This window comes from Plecotus auritus, assembly GCF_963455305.1.
Source record: "Plecotus auritus genome assembly, chromosome: 1".
Taxonomy (NCBI): domain Eukaryota; kingdom Metazoa; phylum Chordata; class Mammalia; order Chiroptera; family Vespertilionidae; genus Plecotus; species Plecotus auritus.
In genome coordinates this window covers 239,254,916-239,277,686 of record NC_137770.1, presented here as the reverse complement: position 1 = coordinate 239,277,686, position 22,771 = coordinate 239,254,916, and the positions used below count along the sequence as shown (strand labels likewise).

General features: G+C 41.8%; 1 protein-coding gene and 1 pseudogene across 2 annotated transcripts in view; both read right to left on the bottom strand.

Annotated features, from left to right (window-relative positions):
• The window catches only part of LCORL (ligand dependent nuclear receptor corepressor like), a gene marked incomplete at its 3' end in the record, with an annotated part of 420,506 nt that overhangs the window by 96,983 nt on the left and 300,752 nt on the right, over positions 1-22,771 (bottom strand). The gene's annotated exons all lie outside the window — the stretch shown is intronic.
• Positions 20,825-21,688, bottom strand: LOC308255770 (eukaryotic translation initiation factor 4E type 2-like; annotated as a pseudogene). Its single transcript has one exon. The product of its transcript is annotated as a eukaryotic translation initiation factor 4E type 2-like (transcript).

Here is a 22,771-nt window from a genome sequence, read left to right as displayed (position 1 = left end):
TAAAATAAGTCAATAAAGCAAACAAACAACAACAGATAAATTTATCAACTGTGGATATTTAACCTTTGTTAGTTCCTGACCGACACCTATTTATGCTTTAAAAACCAAAGTAAAACATCCTTACCAAACTAGCAAGTTACTTTCTCAACTTGGTAAAGGTTATTTACCAAAATCTTTCAGCAAAGATTATCCTAAATGAGAAACTTTAGATATATATTCCCTTAAAAAAATGAAATTAGATAAGGATGATGATGGATAATGACAAAGAACCAAAAGTTCTAAACGATGTTATAATAAATTTTTTTTAAAAAGGCTAACATGTAAACAATTAAAGCTAATAAAGAGCTCAACAAAGTTTCTGGATCTGACATTAACCAGGTATTGAGTAGTCATTAATTTATTTATATAGCACTTGTTATTTGCTAGGTACTATTCTAGAAACTGCTTAAATGTTAACTCGTTTTAAAATCTCCTACGAGCCCTATAAGATAGGTACTTTTATTGTCCCCATTTACACAAGGCTTAAGCTACGTGGCCAAGGTCACACACATCTACTGATAGTCAGAATTTGAACCCAGGGCACTCTTAACTTCTATACCAGTAATACTAACTAGAAAATGCATTACACAAATACCCTTCACAAGGTAAATTACAAGGTCAAAAAAAAAATGATGAATTCGATCACATCAAAATTAATTATTTCTTGACTGAACTAAAGACATTAAGAACAAAGTTTACAAATCAACAATAAGAATTAGCAACCTCGGAGAAACCAAGATGGCAGCATAGGTAAGCACCTAAACTGCTGCCTCGCACAACAATTTCAAAACTACAACTAAAAGACAGAACGGACACCATCCAGAAACACAGGAAAGCTGGCTGAGTGAAAATTCTACAACTAGAAGGAAAGAGAAAAGCTCACAGAGAATTGGAGTTACGGCAAAGGGTCTTTGTGCACGCAGAGAGGAAGGGTGGCTGAGAGCCTGGCTGACTTTCTCTGGTGGAAGGGGGAAGGAAGCCCCTGACCGCACTGAACCCCAGTTCTGACTGCACTGAACCCCAGTTCCAGGCGAGCCCCTGGGGACCCACACTCTTGTGGGGGGAATCTGGACTCTCGGGCGGAGACTCGGGAGCCGGGGAAGGCAGAGGTCTCAAAGCGAGCGCGTGCACACAAGGGCAAGGCTGACGGGAAGCCAAGACTGTCTGCTCCGCCCTGAGACTCCACCCCATCCAAGCTGAGCACAGAGGCTATTGCAATTTGGCAAGTCTAATCCTATAAAGCTGTCTCCAGCACTGAACTTCTCCCAGCGTAGACATAGCTGATCCTTACAGCCAACTGGCCTGCAGGTCAATTCCTCCCAGTGATACCAACAACAATCAAGACTTAATTACAATAAGGCTGTACACACAGTCCACAAAGGGGTGCACCAAGAGTGTCCACCTCAGGTTAACTGGGGAGGCCGACCCACTGGGCCATATAGGAAACCTAGCACACAAATCTACCCTACCAACTCAGGGAATCAGTGAAAATGCGGCATCAAAGAAACAGATCACAATCAAAAGAAATGGAGGAAAACAAACGACTGGATATAGAATTCAAAACCACAGTTATAAGACTTTTCAAGAATATCCTAGAAAAGGCCAATAAATATAACGAGACCCTCAAAGATATGAAAAAGGACCAACTAGAAATTAAACATACACTGACTGAAATAAAATAATATTATACAGAGACCCAAAAACAGACTAGAGGAACACAAGAATCAAGTCAAAGAATTGAAATACAAAGAAGCAAAAAACACTCAACCGAAAAAGCAAAAAGCAAAAAAAAAAAAATCCAAAAAGTTGAAGATAGTGTAAGAAGACTCTGGGACAACTTCAAGCGTACCAACATCAGAATTATGGGGGTGCCAGAAGAAGAGAGAGAGCAAGATACTGAAAACCTATTGGAAGAAATAATGACAGAAAACTTCCCCCACCTGGTGAAAGAAATAGACTTACAAGTCCAGGAAGCGCACAGAACCCCAAACAAAAGGAACCCAAAGAGGACCACACCAAGACACATCATAATTAAAATGCCAAGAGCAAAAGACAAAGAGAGAATATTAAAAGCAGCAAGAGAGAAACAGTTAATTACCTACAAGGGAGCACCCATACGACTGTCAGCTGATTTCTCAACAGAAACTATGCAGGCCAGACGGGAGTGGCAAGAAATTTTCAAAGTGATGAATAGCAAGAATCTACAACCAAGATTACTCTACCCAGCAAAGCTATCATTCACAATTGAAGGGCAGATAAAGAGCTTCACAGATAAGAAAAAGCTAAAGGAGTTCATCACCACCAAACCAATATTATATGAAATGCTGAAAGGTATTCTTAAAGAAAAGGAAGAAGAAAAAAGTAAAGATAAAAATTATGAACAACAAATACATATCTATCAACAAGTGAACCTAAAAATCAAGTGAATTAAAAACCTGAGGAACAGAATAAACTGGTGAATATAATAGAATCAGGGGCATAGAAAGGGAGTGGACTGATAATTCTCAGGAGGAAAGGGGTATGGGGGGTTCAGGAAGAGACTGGACAAAAATCATACACCTATGGATGAGGACAGTAGGGGGGAGGTAAGGGCAGAAGGTGGGGTGGGAACCGGGTGGAGGGGAGCTATGGGGGGAAAAAGGAGAAACAATTGTAATAATCTGAATAAAGATTTATTTAAAAAAAACAATAAAATAAAAACAAAAACAAAAAACAAAAACAAAGAAACAAACAAAAAAGAAGTAGCAACCTCAGTAAAGAAATGGGCAAATGACAAAAATATCCAATTTACAAAAGGGAAAAGCCACAAGCTATTAGCCACACGAGCAAAGGGATACCACATTATTTTATTAGTCTGGCAAAAAATTAGAAAGCTGGACAATGTCAGTGTTAGTGAGGAGACGAAAGGAACCCCTTTAGAAACCAACAATTATAAACTGGGAGAACCTTTCTCAAGAGCAATTGGCAGCAGTACTTAGCCAAACTATTTGCACACCTCATGATCTAGCAATTCTACTCTTGGGTAAATAACGCAAAGAAATTCTCTTAGGACCAACATGCATTCTGATGCTTCATCTTTGATGGTAAAAAATTAGAAGCGTTCTAGGTTTCCATCACTGGTAAAAATTAGAAGTGTTCTAGGTTTCCATCACTGGAGGAGTGGCTAGGTAAAAGTGGTGAAAGCACATTAGAAGTATGCATTGCAAATGGCTGGACTAAAAACATAGCTCTAAATGGAAAAAGCAAAATCCAAAATAGCAAATCCCATTTATGCCATTCTGTAGGAGTGATTTCAAAAATGAGTCAGCAAGCACCTCTAGTTTCAAATACACAGTGAGTTGTAGTAATAAGGTCATATAGTATGGCTTCATGTCCGTATTAGTCCTCTAAAAAATATTTCTCTGTCTTCTATACATTCTATTTATCTAATTCAGAACCCATCAGTGTCTGGCACATATTAGGGATTTAGCAAGCTTTTTGAAATGGGAATGATGAAGGCCTGCTGTAACTATACAAATATGTTCTATTTTTATTTGAAGGAGCCAAAAATTCCAAAATTATACTGACTTGGTAATATGTTGGACAAAGACACATTAAACAGTTTTTTAAAGCAAGATCAATAAAGATGATGCTACTAAAGCAATATAAAGGGAACTGCTTATAATTTTTTCTTTAAGAGAACAAAGCAAATAGTTTTAAGTTTATAATATTATTACCTAGTTCAATCTGAAAAAGAAAATTCAAAACATACCCTAAGTCTTTATTTTATTGAGACAGGAGAAGCTGTTGGCTTTTAATTCTTCTGTCCTCTTACATTTTTATTATTTTTCTTTCAACCAAATTCCATCTGCAAGATCAAGTACATTTCAGTTATTGTATTACTCAAAACATGCTGTAAAAGGCTCACTCAAGTAGAAATAATTGGATCATAGACCTCTGTGGTTACATAAAGCTTAGGAAATATCAACTGAGCTAATGTATAGCGAGCTGTTAGTTTATAAACAATGGTCACATCTGAAGATGGGAACTGACTCTCATGAAGGCTCAGGATTACATGTGCATTGCATGTCGAGTGCACGCTCAAGTTTCTGTGAGTCTAAAGATTCTCATCAGAGAGTTAAAAGGCAGGCATAAGGGCAAGAGCAGGGACTGTAGTCCAATTCCAGCCCGGTGACTATAACCTCAGGCATATTTGTACATAACTCTCCAAGACTCACTTTTATCTTTTATTATGAGGATAAATATACTAACCTTGCTTGTTATGAAATTTCGATGAGATAATACATGTGAATGTGCCTAGTAGGCATTCAACAAAGGTTAATTCCTTCTTGTCTCAAAGTGGCTCTGAGTCTTGGTAGGCTGAAGGACAGGTTAAAAGGGACGAATCCTGCCAGAGCAGTTCTGAAGTATACTGATGAAATCTGTAAACGCAGTGGAGCTCTTTAGCCAGTGGTATCTGAGTGACCGACTTCTCCAGTATTCAGTGGCTTACTGTGTATTCAGTTCAGTAAGGAGGCAGGAGTTATAAACAAAAAAATACTTATACTTTCAGGATAACACATGCTCTATCCACTAATGTTTAGAGGTCCCAATAAAACTAGATTTTCTTTTACAAGGTTGATAATTTCTTTGAAACTGAAGTCAAACTGAAATGCTTTACACTTTTTTTTTCCAGCATGCTACAAATGAAAAAGGATGAGAAACTGAATTTGTCTGATGGGAATACAGCAAGTAGCCCTTTGAGTCCCATTAAGATGTGCCTTAATCATCCCACTGAATGGAACCTGAATTTGACAGCATCTCTAGCCAGCTGTACAGTTCAAAACCAAAATCTCACAAGTGAAGAGAAATAGATTGCAGCTCTTCTTGCACTATCCTTATTTTGTACGTCAATATTCTTTCTGCTGAACAATAAGCATTTACCAATTGATCTTGAAATATTTCTAGTCCTGTGATTTGTCTTTATATCATTAGCATTAATCACTTTGATTATATTCTTTGTATGTTTTTTACATGTTTGACATCAGACCATTGTGGAATTTTGCAGTACGATGGATTTTGATGTTTCTCTCTTCAATGGTATTTTGTGAAATTTGTATGCCCAACGATTAAATACATAGTTGTCCCCAATTTTATTTCTGTGCACAAAGTTTTAATATATGACATCCTGCATGATTTGGAAGTGTAAGATTTGTGATGACGACCTGACCCATGAACAGTTTTAAGCTGGTGGATACCAACTACCTCGAATTGGTGAAAGGCAAAGGTATCTCTTAGAAGTATATCATTTTCAAAGTTATAGAGAGAGCCCTAACTGGTTTGGCTCAGTGGATAGAGCGTTGGCCTGCGGACTCCAGGATCCCAGGTTCGATTCCAGTCAAGGGCATGTACGTTGATTGTGGGCACATCCCCAGTAGGGGGTGTGCAGGAGGCAGCTGGTTGATGTTTCTCTCTCATCGATGTTTCTAACTCTCTATCCCTCTCCCTTCCTCTCTGTAAAATATCAATAAAATATATTTTTTTAAAAAGTTATAGAGAAAAAATTTGATCACAGTTTATCAAGTAGCATGTTTCCATTCATAGAATTTGAGCTGATCAGTTTTCTTTCTCTGTATTTTTAAACCTTTCAAGTCTGCGAGAACAATAGCACAATTGCATGTTTACTCTTCAGCAAATTTGTGCCTCTTACAGACAATACTATTTGGTTTCTGTAAGTTACCATTTTTGAAAGAAAAATGGTAAATGGATTTACATCTACTTATTTCATTGTATTTTAGCCATTTATTTTAAAGTGTAAAGGGATTTTTTTTTAATCAGGATATTCCTTACCTTTAACTCTAATAGTACAAAAGCATAGCTTCAGCAATGGCTTATGTGATCGTGTCTAAAACTTGAACAGTAAGAATACTAAAGGTTTGGTGCTTAATTTGTGGTATGTATATAAAGTGGAATATTGTTCTGCTATAAGAAGAACTAAAGTACAGATGCGAGCTACTACATGGATGATACTCAAAGACAAGGTAAGTGAAAGATACCACGTCACACACTGTATATGATTCCATTTATATGAAATATCTAGAATAGTTACATCTGTAGAGACAAAATGCAGATTCATGGTTGTCAGGGGCTGGCGGGAAGGGAAATAGACTAACTGCTTAATGGGTTAACTTTCCTTTTGGGATAATGTAAACATTTTTTAAAATTAGAGGTGGTGCTTGTACTACATTGTGAATGTACTAAATGCCAATAAATAGTTCAATTTAAAATTGCTAGTTCATGTTATGTCAATTTTACCTTAGTAAAAAAAAATCAATATAAAAATTTTTAATTAAATGTTTACATATGCTGGAAAATGTAGTTCAAGAATACCTTAAGAAAAAACATGCAACTCCATACCGTATCTTTCATCTTCCACCCACCCAATGTAAAATTACTTTATTTCTTAAGACTCTTGGGGAGAAAGCATTTTAAGTCATAAATCACAAAGACAGGGAAAAAGATGAAAATATGATAGCAACCCCTTCCAATAGTCATTTCCTTTTTGTTACACTGCAATTCTCGGCACATGAAATTTGATAGCAAGGAAGTAGGTATACTGGAAGTGAAAGTAGAATTTAATCATGATAGTCAAAAGGCAAAATGTCTAAATGTCAGCCAACTTTAAACTGTAGCCTAAATATTATAAGGAACATAAACATACATGCTAAGAAGGACCTTTCGGAACAACAGGGCTGTGCTGATCTCCTACCTCGCTGTCTAAGAAATCAGAGAGAAGCTTCAGAACATTCTTGGCTGCAGCAGTCACTTCTTCAGCTTCTTTTGACTCTTGCTCTTCATCAGTGTTTATTTCTGCACCTTCACTTTGAACGGCTTTCACGTTCTTAGTTGTAAATGGTTCAATCCCAAATGTCATCAGTTGGTCAAAGATTGCCTTTAAAGCACTCATTTTTATTGTCACATCATCAATTTGCAAAACCTAAATTAAAACATCCCCCAACAAAAAAAGGGAATTCAGTAAACTTTGGTTATGCTGCATAAAATTAACATGTATCTTATTTTCTCAGTCTAATTTCATAACAGTGTCAAACCTACATAAAACATTTTTCAAAACCAACCGAAATTTCCATTTTCTAGTTATTGTTTTTATTTATTTGTACCGTAACAGTTATATTTCCTTCAGAAGAAGTTCATCTTCAATCAAAAAGTCTGGAAGTAGCGTCAGGCTGAATTATATTACTTGTTCTTTTTTATTTTTTTAAAAAATGTTCAACTCTGATTTTCTCTTCTTAGCTAAATTCAGATTTCGTTAACAGTGAATTCCGTTTTCAGTGAACTGGACTGGAGGTGATCTGAAATTTGTGTGATCTATCCTCATATAAGAAAACTGAATTCCTACACAGCAAACCCTCACAACCATGAAAAAATAGAGCGGAATATTTCTATTATAAAAAGATTTACTATAATCTTTATTTTTTTAATTTTTTAAAATATATTTTATTGACTTTCCACAGAGAGGAAGGGAGAGGGATAGAGAGTTAGAAACATCGATGAGAGAGAAACATCCATCAGCTGCCTCCTGCACACCCATACTGGGGATGTGCCTGCAACCAAGGTACATGCCCTTGACCGGAATCGAACCTGGGACCTTTCAGTCCGCAGGCCGACGCTCTATCCACTGAGCCAAACCAGTCAGGGCTTACTATAATCTTTAATGACTTAAGTTTTGGTGAGTGATAAACTACTTGACTATATTGATTACTTTTAGAGTGCACAAAATTTCACATGTAACTCATTTTATTTCATTTGAAGCCAGCATTCACAAACATTTTTAATTTTAAAATGTAGTTATTTTATTCAAGCAAATATTAATAGCAAATGCCTGTAAAAAGTAAGTTTAGAGATCAAAGTTGTTTAAACTAAAAAAACAAATAAACTTAATTCTTTATAACTTTAATTCCATGACTAGGCTGCTCTTGACTGGTTTGATTTCAAAGAAGGTAAAATAAGACAAAGTCTTTTTGCAGGCATATGTAAATTCTAGAATGAACCCATTACTGTTTTTTTCTTTCTAGCCATTGCAGTTTTCCCATATCAAAACTGAATTACCACACCTATTCTATATATGCTCATGTATAATTTACCTTTAAAGAATGTGTTTTCCCCAGGATCACTTTAGAAAGAAAAGTACTTGGTGAACCATTTCTGGTGGGCAGAGCCCTGTTTCTATTGGACTTCTTTGGGTTGGGCTGTTTCACCATCTTGTGTCCTAAACAAAAAACAACAACAAAAAGGATTAGATGGTTTTGAGGTTTTCAAAATTACTCAGAAAACATCTTAATGCCCCACCATCGTTTCAGGGAAAGAGAACAGCTTCTTTACTCTTTCAAAATTGCCGGAACGTGACTGGCCAACGTTAGCATCTGGAAACCAGTTGTGAAGGACAGGGGTGAAGGCAATGTCTAATTCCAGATTTGAAAACCAAAGGTTCTCCATTGTTTCACTTAAGATCATGAGGCATATTTGCAACATTTCTTCCAGGCACAAATATATATATATATATATATATATATATATATATATATATATATATCTCCTAATAATAGACAAACATGTAAATTGACCGTACCTCTGCTATGCCACCAGCGAATCAGGAGTGATATGCAAATTAACCCAACCAAGATGGCAGGTAAATTTGCATATGAAGGTGGGGCGGGCAGCTGTGAGAAGGATGTGGATCGGGCCTAAACGGGTGGTCGGACATCCCTCAAGGGGTCCCAGATTGGAGTGGGTGCAGGCTGGGCTGAGGGACACGCCCCCATGCATGAATTTCGTGCACCAGGCCTCTAGTTTTTAAATAAATGGCTACCAGGCCTTGGTGGGTGCCTGACACAGAAGCAGAGAAAGTAGAAGAAAGCTTTTCTCTTCAAGGGCCCCAGGGGGTGGCTTTGCTAACTGGAAAACAGGTGGTCATTTTTACAGAAGATCGATATAGAGTAATTGGCTTGCTTGAATCTACTGAAATTCAAACATAAGGCGACCCATTCTAGATCTTCCCAAATTCTGTTGGCTAATAAAAAACAGAGTGATGCCAAAACCGGTTTGGCTCAGTGGATAGAGCGTCGGCCTGTGGACTGAAAGGTCCCAGGTTCGATTCCGGTCAAGGGCACTTACCTTGGTTGCGGGCACATCCCCAGTGAGGGGTGTGCAGGAGGCAGCTGATTGATGTTTCTCTCTCATCGATGTTTCTAGCTCTCTATCCCTCTCCTCTCTCTTCCTCTCTGTAAAAAATTAATAAAATATATTAAAAAAAAAAAAACACAGAGTGATATCAGCCATGGGCAGATACTGTGGGGCCTGGGAGCAGAGAGACTTTTTTGCCTTCTATTTTCCTGTGTTAATTTTTTTAGTGAGTATGAATTCTTGTGTACAATAGAAAAATAACCAAGGCTCTTTTGTATGCTATTTTGTGGTTATCAGCATTAAAACTTGAGGTGCCCAGTGAAATGCCAGGTGCAGGTGAATGCTGCTTTCCCTCCCTCCCTCCCCCCGGGAACTGCCAGGCACCCACGCAGGGCCCCCTGGTAGCCAACAGCCTCACCGTGAGCTGCTTGATGATCTCCTCTCTCTCCTTCAAGCGGGTCTGCAGGCGGCCTATGAGCTGCACGTCCTCCGGCCTGGACGCCCCCTTCCCTGGCTTCTCTCCAGAATCCTTCAGTCTGTTTCAAGCAGACATGCAGTTAGCCCCTCACTGCGACTACTCAGCCAGGAGCAGGGAGAAGAGGTGATGACGTGGTAGGGACGCCACTGGTGCTCAGCCTGGCCAACCCCTCTCTCTGTGCACAAAAGGGGAAACTGAGGCCCAGAGAGCTTGCCCAAGGTCACCCAGTGAGTTGGCTGCAGAGCTCGGGGTGGAGCCCAGGACCCCAACTCCCAGTGTGACCTCTGTCAGTCCCCTCAGGGCTGCACGGCCCAGGAGCCAATGGTGAATGTATGCACACAGATGCTGCACTCAGTGGGGCTTCAAGAACCAGGGATGTTTGGGAGAGGAGGCCTCAGCAGGGAAGTGCCTTCACCTGGCAATGCCCAAGGCACCGCTAATACCGACGTGGCTCTGGCGCCATCTGCTGGCCGACATGGAGAGTGGCATGTGCAGAGCAGTGAGGGCAGCTGGTACCCACAGCTCTTTCAGCCTGAAGCTGAGAAAGAACTCTGGATGGTGGGGGAGAGGGAGGGCTAGGGCTGCAGATGACCCATTGCCTGTGGTCGAGGACTTCGGGGCGAGGTGAGTTGGGCTCTAATCCCAGCTCTGCTTTTTTTCTCGCTGTGACCTTGGGTATGCATTTCACCTGAGCCTCAGTTGCGGTTGTGAGGATTCAGTGAATGCCTGGCACGTGGTGAGTACCCATTAGAGGGAAGATGGTAAAAGCTTCCCCTCCAGATTTCGGATGGTTTGCTTTGTATTAGAGACAGGGGAGGAGAGTTTTTAAGAGGGCAAGCCAAGGGTCAGACAGGTGACATTTAAATTCACTTAGTGCTGCTGGACCTGGTCTCCCTGATGCCAGCACCCGATCCTCCAGTCTCGTAGCAGCCAGAGAAAGTAAGTCAGACCATGTGAGTTCTGCCTAGAGCCTTGCCATGGCTTCCCAATGTGTTCTGGATATGTCCATCCTCCTCCCCGCTCCCTGTAGAATTTCCTTCAGCCCTTGGAGTTACCCCACCAACCTCAGTTTCTACCACTCACCCTCTCGCTCATTCCACAGAAGCCACATGGGCCTTTTGTTGTTCAGGCTTAGGAAGCAGACCCCGGGGCCTTTGCACTTGCTGTTCTGTCTGCTTGAAATGCTCTTTCTCCAGATGGCTCTCTCATTCCCTCACCCCCCCTGTGCGTAGATGTCACCTCCTTAAAGAGGCCTTCGTTGCCCACCCTAGCCACTCTCGAGAAACTGATGCTATTTTTCTTCCAGCATTTGCACTACCAATATGGAGATAAATATTTGTTTATTTCTTGTTAGCATCCGCATTATTATTTGTGAGTTCTATGAGAGCATAGTCTTTGTTTTGTTCCCTCCATAATCCAGAGCCTAAAACAGTAAGCCCTGAACAAACATTTGTTGAATGAATACATTGATGCCTTTGGTACTATCTATAATAATAAAAGCGTAATATGCTAATTAGACCAGGCAGCCGAACAACCTTCTGGACATCATTCCGATATCCTTCTGGACAAAGCCATGGCAACAGGGGCCGAGGCAGAGGCTGTTAGGAGCGATCAGACAGGCAGGCAGAGGTGGTTAGGGGTGATCAGGCAGGCAGAGGCGATTAAGAGCAATCAGGCAGGCAGGCGAGCAGTTAGGGATGATCAGGCAGGCAGGTGAGTGGTTAGGTGAGATCCTGCAGGCAGGCAGAGGCAGTTAGGGGCGATGAGGCAGGCAGATGCAGTTAGGAGTGATGGGGCAGGCAGGCAGAGTGGTTAGGGGCAATCAGGCAGGCAGGCAGGCAGGCAGGCAGGCAAGCAGGCAAGCGGTTGGGAGTCAGCAGTCCTGGATTGTGAGAGGGATGTCCAACTGCCCATTTGGGCCTGATCCCAGAGAAATTGGGCCTAAACCGACAGTCAGACATCTCTCAAGGGGTCCCAGATTGGAGAGGGTGCAGGCTGGGCTGAGGGACACACACCCCCAGCACAAATTTCGTGCACTGGGCCTCTAGTCTATATATATAAAAGCCTAAGCAACCCTTACGACCAGTCGACTGGAACGACTGGAATGACCGAATGACCGGTCTCTATGACGTGTACTGACCACGAGGGGCCAGATGCTCAACACAGGGGGCAGGCACAGCGGTGCCGGGATGAGCGGGAGCGGTGGGGCACCAGGCCCCGGCTTGGGCTCCTCCCCAGCTGCCTGCTGCTTCGGCACTGCTACATCTCTCGGGGGGTTTCAGCCCAATCCCCAGCAGTCCGACATCCCCTAAGCGGTCCTGGATTGTGAGAAGGTGCAGGCTAGACTGAGGGACCCTACCCGTGCATGAATCCGTGCACCAGGCCTCTAGTCTGTCCAAAGGAATAATAATTTCCACCTTGCAGGACTGCTGTGAAGATTAAATGAGATGACATGCGTTGGAAGAGGGCCAATGCTAATAAGAAAGGTAGCCTTGATCCAAACCAAGCCCATGAGGCAGTCCCACTCCTCACAGATTCCCAGGGCCCTGCACGAAGGAGGACTGCAGTGTCAACGTGACAGGCGACCAACCATCCCCGTTCCTCCGGGGCTGAGGTGCTTCCTGGAACTCAGGATTTCTAGTTTTAAAACTAGGAGAGTCCCCTCACAAAATGGTACCTCTACTCTTCCCCCCTAACTTGGGGCAGAGGCTTCACTTACTCGGTTTCCAGGGCAGCCAGCTGGGCCTGGAGACGGGCTTGAGCGCTGCTGAAGTCGGCCACCATGGCCTGCATCTCCTTCCGATGTTCCTGGCGTAGCATCTCCACCTCCCGGGCCTGCTGGGCTTGCTGGTCCTCCTCCAGCTGCCTGCAGTGGATGGAAGCACAAGTGGGCTGACCCAGCTCTAGGGACCCACCTTTTGGGCACTGGGGTTTTCTCCCCCTTCTGCTGGGTGGCCAGGTTTGGAGACAATGGGTCCAGGTAGGTTATGCATCTGAGGTCAGGACACCGTGGGAAGGAGGCCTGGGGTGTGTGAGGTGTGGGGTCCAGGATAAGCCCCCTTGTGGAACCCCTTCTCAGCACTCCCACCCCAGCATTCCATGAGAGGAAACCACCTCATTCTGTGAAGAACAGCCTACAGGGGGCAGGAGTAGGAGGCAGCTCTGGAGGGGAGCCCTGGGAAGCATTCCCTCTTGGGGCAGGTGGGGAGGCTTGGATGCAGAGCTTCTGTACCAGAATTATTGAGAGTTGGACTCCGAGACCTCGGAGATCCCCAGTCCAGGAGGAAAGGCAGGGTGGGTGGGGTCAGGAGAGCAGCGTGTGGAGCCAGGGTGCCATGTCCATCTGCTGCCTCATCCATCACTTCCTAGCTGTGTGATCTTGGGCAAGGTATGACCGGCTCAGTGTCTTCATCTGTTAAGTGGAGGTGACAACTGTGGCTACCTTACAGGGCTATTGCAAGAATGACCCTGTTCATACATGTCCAGAATAGTCTGTAGCCCAAAGCAGGTGTCCAGCCATCAGCCATCACTTTGCTTTAACCTAGGTGTGGGGCCCTAAGGGGCCTACAGACAAGCCTCAGGGGTGTGTCACCCTCAGAAAGTAGGTGCATGTTTTTTGTTTTTTTGTTTTTAAATTTAATAAATCCTTATTGTTCAGATTATTACAATTGTTTCTCCTTTTTCCCCCCATAGCTCCCCTCCACCCGGTTCCCACCCCACCCTTTGCCCTTACCTCCCCCCACACTGTCCTCATCCATAGGTGTACGATTTTTGTCCAGTCTCTTCCTGCACCCCCCATACCCCTTTCCCCCTGAGAATTATCAGTCCACTCCCTTTCTATGCCCCTGATTCTATTATATTCACCAGTTTATTCTGTTCCTCAGGTTTTTAATTCACTTGATTTTAAGGTTCACTTGTTGATAGATATGTATTTGTTGTTCATAATTTTTCTCTTTACTTTTTTCTTCCTCTTCTTAAAGAATACCTTTCAGCACTTCATATAATACTGGCTTGGTGGTGATGAACTCCTTTAGCTTTTTCTTATCTCTGAAGCTCTTTATTTGACCTTCCATTCTGAATAATAGCTTTGCTGGGTAGAGTAGTCTTGGTTGTAGGTTCTTGCTATTCATCACTTTGAATATTTCTTGCCACTTCTGTCTGGCCTGCATAGTTTCTGTTGAGAAATCAGCTGACAATTGTATGGGTGCACCCTTGTAGGTAATTTAACTGTTTTTCTCTTGCTGCTTTTAATATTCTCTCTTTGTCTTTTACTCTTGGCATTTTAATTATGATGTGTCTTGGTGTGGTCCTTTTTGGATTCCTTTTGTTTGGAGTTCTGTGTGCTTCCTGGATTTGTAAGTCTATTTCTTTCACCAGGTGGGGGAAGTTTTCTGTCATTATTTCTTCCAATAGGTTTTCAGTATCTTGCTCTCTCTCTTCTTCTGGCACCCCCATAATTCTGATGTTGGTACGCTTGAAGTTGTCCCAGAGGCTTCTTACGCTATCTTCAACTTTTTGGATTCTTTTTTCTTTTGCTTTTCCGGTTGAGTGTTTTTTGTTTCTATGTATTTCAAATCTTTGACTTGATTCTTGCGATCCTCTAGTCTGCTGTTGGGTCTCTGTATAATATTTTTTATTTCAGTCAGTGTATGTTTAATTTCTAGTTGGTCCTTTTTCATATCTTTGAGGGTCTCATTATATTTATCGGCCTTTTCTAGGATATTCTTGAAAAGCCTTATAACCGTGGTTTTGAATTCTATATCCAGTCATTTGTTTTCCTCCATTTCTTTCGTTTGTGATCTGTTTCTTCGTCTTCCCATTTTTCACTGCTTCCCTGAGATGGTAGGGTAGCTTTGTGTGCTAGGTGTCCTATATGGCCCAGTAGGTCGGCCTCCCCAGTTAACCTGAGGTGGACACTTCTTGGTGCACCCCTTTGTGGACTTAACGTTTCCTGGATAAAGAAATAGGACTATTGTAATACATGTGAAGAAGGAAAGAATCCCACATAATCATTTTGAAAGAGCGAAGATGCAAAGCACATTAAAAGCACATTTAAAAATGAATACGAGATAAAATATGGGTATTTTGGACCAGAAAACGAAAAAAGAACTTTGAATCATAACCCTCCCTGTCTTTCTCCTTTATTTAAGGCTATAGAACAGAATTTAAGTACTTGAGTCCCGCAATCAACTGGATTTGAAATATAAGTTATATAACCTTCAGCGAGTTTATAACCACTTTGAACCTCACTTTTTCATCTATCACGTGGGAAAAATAGGGAACCTTATCTTTTTTAAGATTAACTGAAAAAAATACATGCAAAAGCACTTAGCACAGAGATAAGCATGTTGTTAAGTTGTTTCCTTAAGTTGGCTGTTATTATCATGAAATACCTACTATGTGCCAGACAAAGCAAGAGATACTGAGCCAAGTAAGATCCTTGACTTTGAGGACTATAAAATCCAGTGGAAATGTCAGACATATAAACAATTTCAGTGCAATGTGGGAATGCAACAGGAGAGCGGGCAGCAGAGAGAGGACTAAGTCCTGCAGCCTACGGGTCAGAAAGCCTATACAATGGAAACTCCACATGAGCAGGGCTTCCAAGGACCAGCAGTGCCTTCCTGAGCACAAAAGCAGGGAAGGGCATTGCCAACCAAAGGGGCAGAGGCATAGAAGAGCACAGTGTGCCTAGAGCAGAGCAAGAGGTCCAGAGTGAGTGGAGCATGGGGGTATGCGGTGGGCGGAGGAGACGTGGGGGAAGGTAGAGGAGGTGGAGAAGTGGGAGGATGGCAAGAAATGAAGCCATCTGATGGAGCCTGATATGGCATGCTAAGGAGTTTGGCCTCTATCCTGGAGGCAGTTGGAGGCAGACTTCCAACTCTGCTTTTGGCCCCGGAGCAATTGTACTGTAAATTGATAAAGCAGCATTTGTATTTACTTGTCTACACGCCAGGCATAGCAAATGCACACATCCCCATGGACATGTTCCTCGCCAGGATCATCAGTAATCAAGGCAGAAGAGGGACAGGGGGATTACACATACCAAAAACAAGTCAACCATGGCGCCCAACCCAGCCCATCACCTTACATCACCACATGGCTGAACTTACAGAGGATTTGGGGAGGAAGAAAACGTTCTCAGCTGAAACAAAGGGACAAATCCCCAAATAGTTCTCTCTCCCCTCTCCCTTCTGCTCACACCAGTTCTGGGTTGTTTTACGCAGTTGACTCTTCTTCTCTTTTCAACACTTCATTCTCTTGGCTCCTGGGACACCGCATTGTCCTGGTCATCTTCCTACCTCTCAGATACTCCTTCTCAGGCTCCCCTGTGGGTTTCTCTTCACGCTGGAGCCCCACATTTTCGTCTTTGGACCTCTTCCTCATGTCTGCTCATTCTCTAGGGCTTTCATGCAAACGTATTACTTTAAATACCATCTATGTGCTGACAATTTCCAAATTTATATCTCCAGCTCAGACCTCTCCCTTGGACTCCAGACTCTATATCCAATTTGCCTGCTCAATATTTCTACTGGAGATGTCAGGCGTCTCAACCCTAAGATGGATAAAATGAAACTTTAGGCCTTCCAAGCCAGACCTGTTCAGTAAACATAAATCACATGAATCCTTTTAAAACATAAATCATATCACCTCACTCTTCTGCTTGAAATTGCCTAATAGCTCCTCATTTCATTCTGGAAAGAAGTGTAATATTTGTACACTGAGAACTGCAAAATATTGCTGAAGGCATTTAAAGAAGATCCAAACACACAGAAAGACATCTCAGGTTGGTGGACTTGAAGTTGGTATTGGAATTGGTACTGTTAACATTGTTATATGCCCCACGTTGATCTACAGATTCAGTGCAATCCCTATCAAAATCCCAGCTGCAGTTTTTACAGAATCTGACAAGTTGATTCTAAAGCTCCTTAGGAAATGCAAGGGATACAGAAAAGCCAAATCATCTTGGGGGGAAAAACCCACAAAGTTAGAAGTCTTATTTATTTTAAAACTTAATACAAAGCTACAGTCATCAAGACAGTGTGATACTGCCCAGCCAGTGTGGCTCAGTGGTTGAGCATTGACCTATGAACCAGGAGGTCACAGTTCGATCCCCAGTCAGAGCATATGCCCGGGTTGTGGGCTAGATTCCCAGTGTAGGGGGTGCAAGAGGCAGCCAATCAATGATTCTCTCTCAGCATTGATGTTTCTATCTCATTCTCCCTCTCCTTTCCTCTCTGAAATAAATAAAAATATATATTTTTTAAAAAGACAGTGTGATACTGATACAAGAATAGACATATATATCAATAATATAGGATTGAGAGTCCAGAAAGTAACCTTTGCATTTGAGGTCAACTAATTTTTAACAAGTGTACAGGATGATTGTATGAGAAAGAATAATCAAAAAAATAATAATCATTTTAACAAATGGTGCTGGAACAACTGGATATCCACATGTAGAAAAAGTGAGGATGTACCTTACCCCTTTTATGATAAATAAAAATTAACTCAAAAAAATATACATGCAATTTTTAAAAAAACAACTCAACACATTAACTGAGGAGAATAATGGGTAAGACTGAAGATAAATATGTGAGTTGTAAATGTAAGCCAATGTGTGCTTCCAGAACACAGTAAGAAAGGACATGGAGGGAATGTATAAAAGAAACTTAGTTATGTTGACTAGATTCATAAGTTTTGAACTCATTTAACAGGATTTCTGTAAATAATATCAGAAAGAATAGAGGAGAAGAGATAACAAATGAAATAAGAGCAGAAAATTTCCCAGAACCAAAGAAAGATAGAGATGTTCCAATTCAAATTATCTAAATACATATGAATTTTCAGTATTCCAAGGAAAATTTCAAAATCCTAACGGCTTCCAACTGGGGGCTGTGGGGAGAGAAAATTAACAGATATATTACAAATGAATGAAATTTAGATTGGCATCAGAATTATCATTAATTTTAGATGCCAGAGATAAGGGAGCAATATCTCTAAGTCCCAAGGGGCAAAGATTGGGAGCCTAACAAACAGGCATTCATATTCTTCTAAAATGTTCACCTTTACAAAGTTAGCGTACCACAAACTCCTCAAGAGCATAAAACAGACTAGGACAATACAATTAGGATTTAAAAATTAAGGGACACTATTTCCACTTACGTAGCATGTATGGATTGAGCAACATTGTACTTACCGGTGACAGAAAGGTGGCACAAAGGTGAATATGCTATAGTCCATTCCCTTCCTCATGGAGTCCGCATTTACAAATTCGCCTCCGCAGTACAATTGTTTGCAGCCCTCAAATCCACAGTCACAGGTGGATTTTCATGGTCATCTGCAGGCATGCACTGGTTAGAAAAATTTAGTGCACGTCCCCACTGAGGTCAAACAAGAAGACAGCTCTCATAGTAATCAAGCGTCTGTTTCATGATGTAGTTTTCTCATTTTTGTGCTCTTTTTCTTGGGCTGGGGGGCGGGGGGAAAGCGGGCAGGTGATTTCGCTGTGTAAAGTGGTCCCCACACATAGGGCTGTAGTGCTGTCTGGTGTTCTTAAGCACAAGGAGTCTGTGATAGGTCTCAGGTGAGCTTTGTTCAGGCATGGGTTGCAGTGCTGATGGCCATGAGGTCAATGTTAATGCATCAACAATGTATGTCACATGAGGTGGCTTTAAACAGAGACACACATTAAAAACGAGGTTATGTATTGATTAACGCTGGAAATGTGACCGGAGCCTCCATGGGACCCTACCCCTGCATTTCCCCCAGGAGCAGATAACTCAGTGTTCATGGCAACTTTACAGAAATAACCACCATAAATCATGAAAAGCTACTGAATATCGTTTTCTCTCAAGCACAGCACCATTTTTTTTAAATATAGAATTTTGCATGAATAAAAAATATATATAAGCTATCTAAAAGCCTGGAACAAAATCCAACTAGGTATATTCTTTCAGCTTTACCAGCTGCTTTCTCTCTTCTCTTAATATCAAACGGGTTCTGATCATAATGTTCTGGCCTCCTTAAACTCCTGAAAAGATGTCAGAGTATTTATGTGATCGCATCAGCCATCTTTTCTGGGTATGAAAGCACATTGTGTTTTCTCTTTATTTAAAAATTATTGTAAATTATTTTTTGGATACTTTTGTAATTTCTGTAGGAGTCTCGGTACATCTTCCACTGTCCAGAGGGAAATCTCTGTTATCTTTAGAATAGTCAACCATTTCCATCATTTTCTTTATAAATTAGCCAATACCCAGCAACAAGTGGCAACGAACAAACAAATGAAATTAATGGAACAAAAAGTGGAATACAAAAAGCAGTGAGCTTAATGAAGGAAAACTGGGGGAAGACCTTAAACACTTTGAAACTTTATATTCATATTAATTCTTGCAACAAATTTTAAATTAATTTTTTGCTTCCTTAGAAAACAGAAGACATTTTTAATGGAAGTAACCTTTTACTGTAATTATTCTCCTTCATTTGCATGTTTGGCAAGATTTGCTTCTCTCAGCCTCTTATCTGTAGTACTAAAACTTATAAATGAACAGAGGGGGACAGATAGTGGTATCACTCTAACCTATTCTGAAGGCATTTCTAATCTGAACATCTCTGAACAATAAAGCAACTAAGCTTGCATACCATTTTGCTATTACAGGGACTCAAAGTTCAAGTATGAGAGAGTGGAAAAGGAATTCTAAAATTTTTCAACTGTTTTAAAATGTACCTTACAGAAGCCAATTCCTAATTGTTTGTGTCTGTGGTGATAAGCAAGAAGACCATGGTTCCAAGTTTGCTAGGGGTGTACTGTCCAGGATATACCAGCATAATTCTTAATAGTGCTTCTTTTCATCTGCAAAGTGTCCTCACAATGAGGGGCATGTGGCAAATGGGAGCAGAGAGAGGGGGCTGGTATGATTCTCTTTCCTACTTCTCCGTTTTCCTGTGTGGTTTTCTTCCCTGTAGTCTGCCATTGTTTTTTTCTGGCCCCAGATAATACATATTTTTTAAAACCCTAATTAAAAGCTGCGCCTTTTTTATTGAGGATTTAAATGGAAATATTTTATCATTTTATGTAACAGTAGCAGAACCAGTTATTTGTTTAATCTGATATTACATTATAAGGTGATTTTTTGTTGTTGTTTTCTGGATCACCTATTTATAAATACTTAATATCTCACAAGAGCAATTGCAAAAAGTAAGGTAGAAACAGACTTCTGTATCCTGTCTCATCAACAGCTTAGTCAAAAGGAAAATTTGGTCATCTGGGTCAATATGAGAATTCCAGACCTTGGGGTGCAGACTAAAAATAGCGCATTAGACTACAAAGAAACCACAGGCTTCCAAAGCATTAACCAGCTGGAAGTTTCTTTTAAAAATAAAAAAAGAATAAGAAATTAAAGAGAGAGAGAGAGAGAGAGAGAGAGAGAGAGAGAGAGAGAGAGAGAGAGAGAGAGAGAGAGAGAGAGAAGGAAGGAAAGAAAGAAAGAAAAGGGAGAGAGAAAGGAAGAAAGAAAGAAAGAAAGAAAGAAAGAAAGAAAGAAAGAAAGAAGAGAGAGAGAAAGAAAAGAGAGAAAGGAAGCAAGAGAAGAAGCAAACTAGCTCTCTTTGTAGTGTTTTCAGTGGCTTGATTTGCACTTTACTTAAAATAATTGATAATTTCCCTTCTGGAGGAGTAGGCAGCAAGGATTCCTTTTCCAATTTAGAAATAATAACAACAATGCCAGGCCGGCGTGGCTCAGTGATTGAGTGTCGACCTATGAAGCAGGAGGTCACAGTTCGATTCCCCATCAGGGCATATGCCCAGGTTTTGGACTCAATCCCCAGTGTGGGACGTGCAGGAGGCAGCTGATCAATGATTCTCTCTCATCATTGATGTTTCTATCTCTCCCTCCCTCTCCCTTCCTCTTCGAAATCAATAAGAATATATTTTTTTAAAAAGAAACAATAACAATACTAATAGACATTCCATATGATGGTTGAAGAAAATGCATAACGACAGACAACGTATGAGTTAATTACTTTCTTAAATGAGATTACATTATATTTATCACAATAGCATCTTCTTTTTTTTTAGTTTAGCACCATTTATTAAGTGATCTCAGCTGTCGTAGCTGCTGGGTGTCAGCCTGTTCTTAAACCATAAAATGCTCTTCCCATTCCTCCTGTCCAGGACAGAAGAATCTTCCAGGTGGCACGCCAGCAGAACAAGAGACTCCGATGATGAGCTTCAGTGACGGTGCCACGCAGAGAGGGAGAGGGTCCTGGCACATTCAGCCGCGGCCTCCAGAGGTTTTGGAAAGGAGCCTGTGGGCGCCCCGCCTGCGGGCATCTCGGGGCTGTGGGTGAGGGTTTGTATCCCATGATGGTGCTGGGAGGAATAAGCACTCGCCGAAGCGTGTCCCGGATTCGGGCTGTGGGTGCTGGGGCGCTGGCAGTCTTATTCCGTATGGAAATAATGTCCTCCTGAAACCGGACAGAGACCACAGCCCACAGGTCTCCCCCCCAACCATGAACTGTTCCCCGCACACGGCCAGGATGAGATTCTCCCGGCAACGCGATGCCAAGCCCTTCCGCAGCCGCATAACCCACTGGCCACCGTTTGTATTTGCATCGTCCTCCCACACGGGTTTAATTCCTTCTTTGAAGAGATGGACGTCACTGAGGCCTGTCAGGTCCCCAGCACGTACCATGTGGCTGTCAAACCTCCAGAACTGCTCCGCAGAAGCAAAGGCGCCCATCTGTTTGATACTGTGTTCACAGCTCTGCGAGCTGGCGGGTCGGCCGGGTTCTCCCGGAGAACCAGAAGGGGTCGTTGTCCTGCAGGGGATGCCCTGCTGGTCCCGGGACAGCAGCCTTCCTCTTGCTGCTGCTCTGACTTTTGTCCCGTTCCATTTTTCCCTCCTCGCTATCTTTCTGTGTGCTGTTTTCTTCATTCTGATCATGGTCACCACTGCCATCACCTTTCAGTGCCTCGACCTTGTTCATCCTCTCGCCATCCCCCCTGCCTCTCCGAGTCTCACAATAGCATCTTAATTGCATGGAGAAGTAATAGTGAATATATGCGTGAGAATGTGTTTCTTTAGACTACCATTCATTTTCAATGTATGTGTGGATTCACTAAACTCTTGCAATAAATTTGTAGCTTTTCTGAGATTTTGAAGCCCAAAAGCTGGGAAACCACAGTCTGGAAGAAACAACACAGGAATTGGAACCAATGAATTTTGGTTTTATTACCTCGCTAGAGGCCTAGTGCACAAATTCGTGCACCAGTGGGGTCCCTCTGCCTGGCCTGCGGGATCAGGCCAAAACTGGCTCTCTGACATCCCCCGAGGGGTCCTGGATTGCAAGAGGGCACAGGCCAGGCCGAGGGACCCCACCGGTGCACAATCTGAGCTGGGGAGAGACGCTGGAGGTTGGCCAGCCAGGGAAGGACCAGGAGAGGACTCCAGGGCGTATCTGGCCCATCCCACTCAGTCTGGATCAGCCGGACCCCAGCAGCAAGCTAACCTACCGGTCAGAATGTCTGCCCCCTGGTGGTCAGTGCACATCATAATGAGCAGTTGAGCAGCCTTAGCATATCATTAGCATATTACACTTTGATTGGTTGAATGGCCAACCAGTCGACCGGACACTTCGCATATTAGGCTTTTATTATATAGGATTTGCTGAACTTAGGTAAGTCACCCAACGACTTTGTGCTTCAGTTTCCTCATCTGTCAAATAGGAGTGCCACATCTTTCTTACCACATCTAACTGTTAGAAGGAACAAATGAGAAAATAGTATGAAAGCAGGTTGAAAGTTAAAAAGTACATTATTCAAATTATTTATTAGTAGAACTAAAATTAACTGTTTAACTAATGACTAATTTTAACAAATAAAAGCAAAACTTGCTAGAAATGCAACCAACTTGGAGATAGGTAGATGTGATTTTGATATGTTTGACAACAAAATACTTTTTTCTTAATAAATTGGATTCACAGTGATACAATATCCAGATGCTAGAAAGGCCCTTATTATTTCAAACAAATGAAATTTAAATGGAAAATATAGGGTTAAAAGGCCTTACC